The 11,137-nt window shown below is 45.9% G+C and overlaps 2 long non-coding RNA genes across 2 annotated transcripts; both read left to right on the forward strand.

The window, feature by feature from the left end:
• Nucleotides 1-14: 14 nt before the first annotated feature.
• On the forward strand, nucleotides 15-6,976 carry LOC144098516 (uncharacterized). The gene is made up of 3 exons (XR_013307192.1): nucleotides 15-153; nucleotides 291-4,556; nucleotides 6,801-6,976. It is a non-coding gene; the product is annotated as an uncharacterized LOC144098516 (long non-coding RNA).
• Nucleotides 6,977-7,428: 452 nt separating this feature from the next.
• LOC144098518 (uncharacterized) lies at nucleotides 7,429-9,893 on the forward strand. Its single transcript, XR_013307193.1, has 3 exons — nucleotides 7,429-7,624; nucleotides 8,268-8,377; nucleotides 9,636-9,893. It is a non-coding gene; the product is annotated as an uncharacterized LOC144098518 (long non-coding RNA).
• The last annotated feature ends 1,244 nt before the right edge of the window (nucleotides 9,894-11,137 follow it).

The following is an 11,137-nucleotide window of genomic DNA, read 5'->3' on the forward strand; positions in this document are numbered from 1 at the left end:
ATACTCACGAAAGATGCCGGTAGCTGAGTTTACTTTCGTTTTTTGCCCTATAGTTTCTTCGTCACCCTTTGCTAGGGCGCTAATTTCCGCATTTACTCTTTGAACAAGACACATATTTGTCAGATATTAGCTCGAGCAGCCACAGTGCCCCAGGTAAATGCTTTGTGGTTTTGCGGCACCATATTTGAAAACGCGCATTTCTGTGTGGAATGAAATTCCATTCGCGCTTTGATCCGCTCGTCTGAAAGTCTGTAGAGTTTACATATCCGTCTTGCACTATTCATTTCCAGGCACATTCAGAGGCGTGATGAAGAGGAGGGGGCCAGCTGTATCTTGTGGCGCCGACCAAGACGCGCCACTTCACGACGCCGTGGCCCACTACGTTCTGTTTCAGCCAGAAACTGCTTCAGAAGTTACGACGGAAGAACCGAGCCAGTCTGTTAGTCACGACGCAGTGTACGTGGTGTCCGATTCATCTGATGCATGTGGTGCGGTGGCCTCGGCAGAATGGCTTTCGGCACCGGGCAGCTCCTCGGCAAGCCCGCCAGACCAGAGCGAAAAGAAAGCAAGAACGCGTAAGAAGTACTCCTTAGTTTGGGACCACTTCGACCGGCATCCGTTGGACAAGTGCACAGGGGTGTGCAGGCACTGCAACATGAGCGTGCGGCTTGGCAGACAAGGCGGCTGCAGCAAAGTGGGCACGACGGCTATGCGTCGCCACCTTGAGATCCACCACTCGGAGCTCTTACCCGATTTCCCGCCCGGAACGACGAATGCCGCGCGCACGCAGAAACTGCGTCCTGCAGTCGGTGCAGACGATACTGCAGGGGCTGGCGACAGCAGGGAAAGAAGCAAGAGCGGAAAATATAGGCGACGGCCGCCGTCGTCAGTCTGGAAGCATTTCGACTATTGTGGAAGCAGCAAATTTCTGGTGGTTTGCAAGATTTGCAGAATGCAAGTGCGCCTTGGAAATGAAAGTGGTTGCGACAAAGTGGGGACCACTGCAATGCACAAGCACGTCACCATTCATCACCGTTTGCGACTCAAGAAAAATGCTGCCCCTGAAGCTGATAAGAAAGGTTACAGAAAAAAGCTGGATGTGTCTCCTAAAGTGGCTAACGGGCCACTAGAATCATCAGCACTTGCTGCTGTGCACCATGATAAGTCTGAAACCAATGGTCACGTCTGGGAGCCTCATAACCCTGCCTCAATGACTCTCAACCATTGCTTGGCAATGTACATGGCCAACGGTATTCAACCATTCTCACTTGCAGAAGACCCTGCTTTTCTCGAGTTTATGCATCATTGTGTACCACAGTGGAAAGTTCCTAGCAAGAGCTACTTTGCTGACGCTGGTGTCCCTGCAATCGCAACAATGATTAGAGAGCGAGTGAGAAGGGACTTGAAAGGTTGTGTGGGGGAAACAATCCATCTAGGTGCCGAAGCATGGCAGGGCCCCCACATGTCCGACCTTGTCTCAGTGACTGCATTCTGGATAAAGCGGCAAGAGCCTGAAGGGAATCTTGTCAGGTGCAAAGCAGTCCTGGATGTAGTCAACTTGGGAGAGTCTTGTACCCTTGAAAACATCAATCAAACCCTGGAAACTGTAATCAAGAGCTGGCTGCTACCTGCGAAGCTCACAGTTGGGAATGTTGTAACTGAGCGGCAGCCTAGTGGGATGCAGCCTTTTCTGGAAATGCAGCTGAACCATATTACTTGCATGGCTCACTGTCTTGATTTCGAGGTCGAAAATTTGCTCTTTATATACCACAGTCAGCTTGGAGATGCATTCGAGGTCACCCGCACAGTCTGTAGCCAATTAAACAGTAGTGATTTAGAAAGAGCTAAGTTGAAAACGCTTCAGTCACATCACAACCTCAAGCAACGGCAGCTTGTTCCAGACTGTCCCACAGACTGGAAGAGCACTTTGCACATGATAAAACACTTCTGTGAGCAGAAGCTGGCAGTGAATGAATATCTGAAGGAATCGGGTAGGGCCCCCATTAGCCCAGAGCAGTGGTTAGTGCTCAGGGATGCAGCTAGTGTGCTGCAGCCTGTAGAGGAGGTTGTTCGTCTCTTGAGCATGGACACAGCTGTGCTGGGGCAGGTCCTCCCACTGCTTTGCTTTGCTGACAAAATGCTACAGGGTACAATGGAGAGATCTGAAAGGGGTAGTCCGGCACACTGGCTGTCAGCCCATCTTCTTTCGAAGCTTAGCTCGAGTAGCCACATAAGCTCTGTGAAATCAGATATCACATATTGGGTGGCAAGCTTTTTGGACCCTCGTTTCAGGGACACATTCTGCAGCTACATCGGTGGGAGTCAAGCAGTGGCAGAGCAGAAGCTCAACAAAGTCAAACAGCATCTTTTGGCAAAAATTTGCGAGACTTGCAAGTACACTGACAAGCCATTGCACACAGCCACTCCTGACAAGTCGTCCCAGTCAGTAGAGCCTGTCCCAACACTTGATGAAGACTTTTCACTGTGGCTTACCAATGCTGAGCAGATGGGACTTACAAAGCGTAAAGTGGAAGTTTCTTCAGACAGTGCTGACACCGAAAGGGCAGCTGCGGCAAGGTTTGAGCTCGAGGCCTATATGCAAGACAGTGTGGCCGACTTCTGTGCTCCCATGAGTGACCCAGTAGTCTACTGGCAGACAAAGCGAATGGTTTGGCCATCCTTGTGTGCTGTAGCTGTAGAATTGCTAGCATGCCCGCCGACAAACACATACTCAGAGAGGATGTTTGAAAAGTATGGCCCAGCCACCTCAGAAGGCAGGCAGGGCATCAGTGCTGACACTCTGAGCCTCTTGTGTTTCATCCGGATGAACCATGAGTGGGTGACAAAGGATATTACTGCAATGCCAGCTAATGTGTTTGACTCATTATGCAAGTCCGTGGACAGAAGCAGCAGTGATTGTGACAGCGTTCGTAGTCGTGTGGATGCAGATGGCGAGGTGTTACTGAAGCGAGTCCTCTTTCAGGATTGACATCATCGTTTAGATTGTTATCAGCACTTCGGGTTCCAGAAGACTGGAGGCTGTGATATTCACGCTTATGCTGCAGGTGCAGATGTAATGGCACTGATCAGCTATGGCCAGTTCAATGCCATTGGCCTTGATGAAGTTGCTGAACCTAAAACTTCGTCAGAACATAATAGTTTGACTTGTGTCAGTGTACTGTCACTACCCATGATTTAAGAACAAGGCACTTATGTTGAGCCACAGGCTACATTGAAATGCTGAAAAAAAGAAATTCTTCAATGTAACATATTCCAGCCTCAAGCATTTCGCAAGCATTTCAGCGCCTGTCCTGTTTGAAATGTGTTCTGTACTTTGTAAAATGTCCGTCAAATTACACTTTAGTCGTAATAGCCATTCACATCACCAAAAGTGCCATTTTTTGGATTTGATATACTAAATGTACCTGAAATATGCCAAATTTGACATGCCAACAGGGAGAGGAGTATTAAATTAATGCTTCTGTTAGGCAGAGCAGAATGGTAGGTCTTAACAATATTCAGGAAGCTAAAGTACTGTTCAGCAGTCTTGGAAGGAAACAGCAGTTTACGGTGGGTAGCTAGGCTTTGGAAGGAGAAAGGAATGCATCTACTTGGGCAGGTAGTGGCCGCATATGCGAACCATGACAGTGAAATAACTAGAGTAAGAATTGGCTGGAATGCATTTGGCAGGTACACTCAGACCGGAAGGAAATTTACTAGTGTCCTTCGAGAGAAAAGTATATAACAGCTGTACCTTACTGGTACTCTCCTATGGGGCAGAAACTTGAAGGCTAACAAAAAGGGTTCAACTTAAATTGAGAACAATACAGTGAGCTAAGAAAAATTATAGGGGTGGTGCTAAGAGATTGGAATTAAGAGGGGGGGGGGAGGACAAATGCGAGTTAATGACGTCATAGTTGAAACAGGAGAAATGGGCATGGACAGAGCATGTAATGTGAACGCAAGATAACTGATGGTCGTTAAGGGTAACAGACTGGATTTCAAGAGATGGAAAGCGTAGCAGGGGGTGGCAGAAAGTTTGGTGGGCTGATGAGATTCGGAAGTTCGTGGGGATCAGGAGGCGATGGCTGGCATAAGTCCGGGTTAATTGGAGAGATGTGGGAGAGGCCTTTTTCCCGCAGTGGGTGTAATCTGGCTGATGATGATGGGAAGTGTGGCCACCGTTTCGGACCACGTGGTAGAGCATCTGCCTCGCATTCGGGAGGTGCTGGCTTCGATTCCCAGTGCTGCCAGGCACATACCGATTTCTCCCGGCGTGGTGCTCGGCTTTACTGGGGTGAACTGCTTGGTAAACGTTTTTCGCTGTTCCATCTCAAATGCGAATGGTGCGGTGATGCCCAATTGCGGCCCTTTTCTCCAAAAATTTCGCCCCGAAGAAAGCCGAGCACCAAGGCGGGGGAATGTTTGTACCTATAGTCACTAAATAAAGACTTTTTAGTGACTCTATTTGTACCCATTGAAAGACCGGTGGGTGCACGGCGGCACGGAATCGAACCCAGCACCTTTCAGTTGCGAGGCGGATACTCTAACATAAGGCCACTACTTTGGTTTTTTTTTTTCTCTATTGCATGGAAGAACTTCTGTAGAAAGGAGGAAACTTCAATCAGACTAGTTCGCGTCTCAAGTTACCGGGCTGCTTAATATGAGCCCCCCATAGCCCTAACTCACCACTGCATCCCCATCAAAACATCAAAATTCAGGGAGGCACACACAAGCATCTAGGCACGGCAGCCAGCTTGGAGGTTCGTCGCGAGCAGCATATACACTCCTCACCAACGCACACTGTTCCCGAAACACAGATTTGGACGATCTTGGTGGCTCGGCATGTCTGTCCATCATACGGCTTTTCCAAAGACTGAATAGTCCCATCAACACAAACACGTCATAAGGCACAACAGAGTTTTTGTCAACAGGCAGAAATCTAATAGTGTATGGTGTAATTTCAATGTCCTTCTTAATAGTTCGTTGTAGTATGTCCCAAAAGAACATGGCATCACGGCACAGGATGAAGCAATGATCAATTGTCTCAGGCACGTTACACAGACGACAATTCACATTCCAGGGTACAAACATCCCCTTGTCATTAAGAAATGTCTTGACAGGCAGTGTCGCTGTGTGTAGTTTGAAAAAGAACGTTTTAGCGGCTGCCTGAATGCACATCCGCCTAACACGCTTTAGAACACTGATGTCCAAAGACCCCAAATAAGGCTGCCGATACAATGGTGTAGGGAACAAAGACTCAGTGAGAGCCTGGGTCATCTGCTTTCTCGAGAGGCTGTATAGGTAATCTAAAGAGAAGCGCACAGTGAGAAAATTGAAAGTGTCAGCAACCTCGTTAAGAAATCCCCATAAAGTCCCCTCACGAGCCTGCACAGTCGGTACGAATAAGTAAGGCAAATGAAAACTAAGCCGCCTAATGAGCACAGCTACCAGAAACGGGTCGTTTGCCGATTTGAAAAAGAAAAAACGGGAAACGAGTTGATGCACGAACAGGTGAACAAGGCCCACTCCACCACCCTCTAAGGGAAGGAACAAGTTGTCACGCCTCATCGGCTCCCATTGAGAGCGCCAAACGAATGCTGCAAATATTCTATGTATTGCTTGCACCTTCCTCCTTGCACAATGCAGGACTTGAAGGACATACGCGAGCTTTGCAAACAAAAAAATGTTACAGACCTGTGCCCTCGCAAACACTGAGAGTTCCCTACCCATCCAAGCCTGTGTTTGCCGCCGTAGAGTTACAGTTTGTGAATCCCAGTAGGCTGTACTGTTGCGAACTTGGTGCAGCGGAACGCCTAGGTACTCAAGAGGGCTACAGTTCCAGCATATACCACCGAACTGGCTTGGCCTAGTTCCCCAATGACCCAACCAAAAGCCTTTGGATTTCTCTAAATTAAGAGCCGCGCCTGATATATCGCAGAACTGTTTAGTCAAGTTTAGAGCCTCGAGTACACTCTTTTTGTCAGAACAAAAGAGGGCGACATCATCAGTGTAAGCTAAAACTTTAACTTCACATTGAGCCAGAGAGAAACCGCGGATAGCTGCGCTGTTAATTATACTGAGACAGAGGGGTTCCAGATATAGGGCAAACAACAATGAAGACAGTGGACATCCTTGACGAACAGATGCTTCTAGTGGTACTGGTTTCGTTAGCTCCTGATTAACAATAACCCTTGTATAGGAGTTCTTATAGCACAGCCTTATGCCTTTGAGCAAGACGTCACCAATATTTGCATACTCCAAGACCGCGAACAAGAAATCGTGCCGAACTTTATCAAACGCCTTAGCCAAGTCAATTTGAATCAGAGCTACTTGGCCTATCTCATCTGATACTGTCTCTAATACTGAACGTGCAATATGGATATGTGTTTGAATACTGCGGCCTCTAATACCACAGACCTGATGCGGACCTATCAAGTCCATAATGACGAGCTGCAGACGACTGCTAAGAACCTTGGCAAAAATTTTGTAATCAACATTGCAAAGGGAAATTGGACGATATCCCTCAACAGTTTTCAACAATTAGTATCTTTGCTTTTGGGAATTAATATTGTGTGCCCAGAATAAAAAGTGGGAGGCAGGACACCCACATCATAAGATGCTTTGAAAACTTCCATCAAAACAGGCACTAGGCAAGGCGAAAATGTTTTATAGAATTCGCTAGTAATACCATCTGGCCCAGGAGATTTCTGGCTCTGCAGGGCAGAAATGGCTGATTGAATTTCATCCACAGTGATAGGTCCCTTCAATATAGCATCACTTCTCATCATCATCATCAGGCCACTACTTTGGTTAATTTCTAGTAGCTGTAATATGGCAGTATGATTCGTGAGCACAGCAGTCTGGTTCTGTTTGATACAACCATGTTGTGATGCAAGCTAAAAATATCAATATATTGTTGACCAAATTCATTTCAGGTTCTGTTTCTAATAAAGTGACAGGTTAGCCTTTCAAATTTTCTTCATTGTATTTACCCACTTTATGCTACCGCGCCGTGGGTCCAGCCTTTGGCAAAAGGCGCGGAAGGAAAACCGAACTAGCTACAAAAATAAAAAAAAATGTTAAAAGCAACGTTTTGAGAGCAACCATGGGGTCACACCATGCAGGTAGGTGGCGCAGGCTAACTTCTTCCAGCAGTCCACCCCCTTTTTTCAATTTCCTCCTGCTTATTTTCACCCTTTTTCTTATAATTTCTCCCGGCTCGGGCGCAGTTCTGCACCCGCCCGCTACAAAGACAAGGTACAAAGTGTATGGCCACATATCATCATCATTTTAGGCCTCCTCTTTCCCCCTTTCCTACGAAACCTAGAAGCGCGGTCTGACGCGATTCAAGCGTTTAAGCACGTGCGGTTTGTGATGGTCTGGCGTTTTGAAAAGTCATTGGTTATTCAAAGTATTTAGAGGGTGTTGGTTATTCTCGACTAGTCAGCGAGTTCACTCCGCGTCATAGCTGCATCAGAACCTGACGACTGAGAAAGTTGGTAATGGAAGTAAGTCGAGCTTCGGAAAAAGAGGTCAGCTCATGGTTCTCCGATCTTCGTGAAGAAATATCTTTGGCTGTGGAATCAACGCAAGCTGTCGACGGCTGCACCAAACAAAGCGCGTAAGTTTACCGCAGCGTCGTGCGTCAGGCAGTTTTATTATTGCTTTTCATGGAACATGCCGATTTTTCAACGGCACAGACAGCTGAACTTGAAATACAGAAGACGCTAAATTGTGAAGGCATGTTTTAAATCCGACTCGCGCCACGGGTTTCGTTGGTTTCGTCTGCAAAAGCAGAGGTTGGCCTCTAGATATGAAAATCGAAATGAATTTGTTTTCAGGAAAGGCTCGCTACTGATAAGGCTAGGGAGAGGGGTAATGTTGGGTCAGCTTTGCTGGCCCAACAACCCTCAGATCAGCTTTGCTGGCCACTGCAAGAGAGCACTATGCTGTCGCCGCAACCGATCAGCCCTCGTGCTTAACTGCCACTCTCTTGCACTGCATTGCATGTCGTCATCTTCATCAACTTCCATCCGTGTGCAATGGATCTAGAACACACCGTCGCACTTCCGTCTTAAGCTGCGTCAAGCGGTCCCAAAATTTTATTGTGCACTACCACTGCGGTCCCCCATGACCAATTTCATCAATGTTTGTCTGAAGCATGGGCTTGAAATCCTGGCTTCGAACCGAAAGCGAAGTGCTAGCGCACATACACCGCATTTGGCCAAGTAAGCTAAATTGGCTGTAATTTCTTTCTTCTTCAGATGTGTGCGAAAAGCTTCCAAGGCCTTCACGTCAACTTCACGTATTGAAGACGTACTGAGTAGAAAGTTACGGAGGAAACGGAAGTCCGATCAGCAGCTGACTCGACGCGGTAAGTGCAGAGAGGACCTCACTGCGCGACCAAGTTTGATGCACAAAACTTCACTGCACTTCAATGAGAACATCAACATAGTGACCAAGCTAGATAAAGACCTCTGACCACTATATGCAAATGCATATTATGCCCATGATGAAAGCTGGGTACTTGCGGATGTTTTGAGAGAACCCTGGCATTTGTAAATGTGTGCAGGTAGGAAATTGTACTGCAGTGTAGCGTTGCTAGTTGGAGACTAGTTTTGTAGATGTGCACATGAACATAAATCTTTTGACATAGCTACAGTGGTGTTACTGCCCGTGCAGCAATTTCTAACGTTGAGATTAGTGGCTGTGCCAATGCAATATTTTTGGGAATGCACCGAAACCTGGGAGAAGCTTGACATATGCACTGAAGCTTACCTGAATGATTAGCAGACCCTGAATATTTAAATTTCCTGTCGGGGTAATCAATAAATAATGGTACTTCAGATCAAAGAGATATTAAGATTGAGGTCAAACAGTGTTTGGCTTGCCGATGACGAGGATTTATAAGTGCGGCCGTGCTCGACGAGAAAACTCTACTGCTGTTATTACCAACCAGATTGCTGGCAGTTGTGTCTGGTGAAACTGCAGTTTCTTGAAACTTGTTTCATTAAACTGAGAATAATATACTACAAACAACACATTACTGCAATAGTTGTCGCATTTGCATTCTTCCAAAAAATGCCAAACTAGTTTCTTGAAAAGTTACAAACTCCTGCAACTTTCTTCAAACACGAGCAAACTAGAATTATGGAAGTTTAATGGTATTCAGAACTTCGAACAAAATGGTTATGGTTAGCAATGCACACAATTGCAGTGATTGAAGCACAAAATGTGTTTATGCAAAGTTCTCGTGTTCATACAAAATACTTTTGAATGCAGTTAGCATTCACAGCCGAAGTCCCCTTTGCGACAGAATATTCATGGCTCAGTTTATTGGGCATCTGCTGCCAGAGATGGTAAAATAATGTATACCACTACCCACCTTTTGGTGATCAAGGAGTTTTTCAGGAGAAAATTTGCTGCCTTTGGTAAATTGAGATCAACTGCTCATTTTTTGTCATGAAGTCTGCAAGGTTCTATAGTAGTCTGCAGCGCAGCTGCCCAACTTTGCATAGCGACTCTTCTGGATCATACAAGAATGTTTCACAGCATTCATACTTTTCTTCGTACAGAATTCAAAATGCACAGTTATTTAGTTTTTTGTTTACCTCACATGATCAATTATGCAGGAACGTTTGAAGCTGGTGGCGACCCAGGAGACGAAAGCAAGATAGAAGCTATCAAGAAAACTGCACCTTCACTTGTCCAAGTTACAGCACCTGCTCAAACACAACCTTTGTCAAAATCTGCTAGGAAAAGGCTGAAAAAGAAACAGAAGAAAAATGCAAGAAATGTGAGAATGCAGTAGTATGCTGGCTTTGTCTAAGCTGATAGAAGGGGAAGTTTGTTTACAGCTAATCTCCACTGAGGGAAAGGGAAATGAAAAATAGCAAAAAATGGAGAGGACTGAAACTGTACACATGCAAAGCACAGTGGCACTGTTACAAGCCTCAAGTCCAGTCCTTGTTGCCCGACACAAAGACTGCAGGCCAGGGCTATGTGAACAGTCTTGGAACTTAAAAAATAACAGTTGGTAACACTGAACCACAGTATTTGACGTTCTGTATTACTTTGCTGGCCAATCGCAACAGTAAACAAAATTAGCTTCTTAATGTTTGACAGTATTAAACAAGGCAGGCATCAAAATTCTAGAGCTTAAATTTTTTTGTGATCAGCTTCTTACTTTTGGTAACGAAAAAGATTTAACAATGGACTATTTTTTGGTCGTGGAGGAATTCTGTGCAGGAGGCCTGGATGTGGGCGGAGCTTCAGTGCAGACTTCTATCCGAGTGAAGTTCTATCCAACTACAGTGCAGTACAACACTCAGGTGTATCAATTGAAGCAAGAACACAATGCCGCAGTGTCGTTATCACACACTAGTTATAGCACAAAAAAAAAAATTTATTGGCTATGTGGGAACTTCATTACAATAGTGCTTAATGGAAGCCAAGGCAGCAGGGCAGAATTAGTTTGCAGTTCCTTTTTTGCACAATGGCAATTGCCGTATGAATGGAGACAATGTGCCAGATAAAAGTGACAATGCAACAGTGTGTAACAGAGGAATGCCTAAAAAACAATGGTCAACACAGTGTCCTTCAAGCAGGCAGTCTTCCAAACTTCAAGCAGGCATCCAAACTGAAACGTTTCGAGCACATTTCCATACAGATGGCCGAGCCACACTGGGCTTCGCCAGTGACCACCACGACGGTGGCAGGAATCAAGCAGTAACAAAGGGCGGGACATTAGCACATTTTCCAGTCCATTCGTAAATAAATACAGAGGACCTTTGCCAGCTGCTTCCAAGAATACAAAATTGGGCCACGGCTGGCTTCCTCTGTTGCTTGTGCCTCAAACGCTGGACACCTTCTTGGGGGCACACTTACATGAAGAAACAAACTTCATGAGGAGCCATGGCTGGTTACAATCAACTACTCTTGTAAGAACAGCCATTATTAAAAACCCACCCAACAAAATATGCCTGCACTTTGGACCATTAAAAAATACAAACTGGCATTGGGGGCACAGGTGAGAAGTTCCTTTGGGACATAACCATATGTACAAAAGAGAAGTGCGCCATTCATTGCAGGCAAGAGCACAACAAAAGGCAGAGAAAAAAAAAAACAGCAGCTC

The sequence above is a fragment of the Amblyomma americanum genome, chromosome 7 (assembly GCF_052857255.1).
Source record: "Amblyomma americanum isolate KBUSLIRL-KWMA chromosome 7, ASM5285725v1, whole genome shotgun sequence".
In the NCBI taxonomy this organism is placed as follows: Eukaryota; Metazoa; Arthropoda; class Arachnida; order Ixodida; family Ixodidae; genus Amblyomma; species Amblyomma americanum.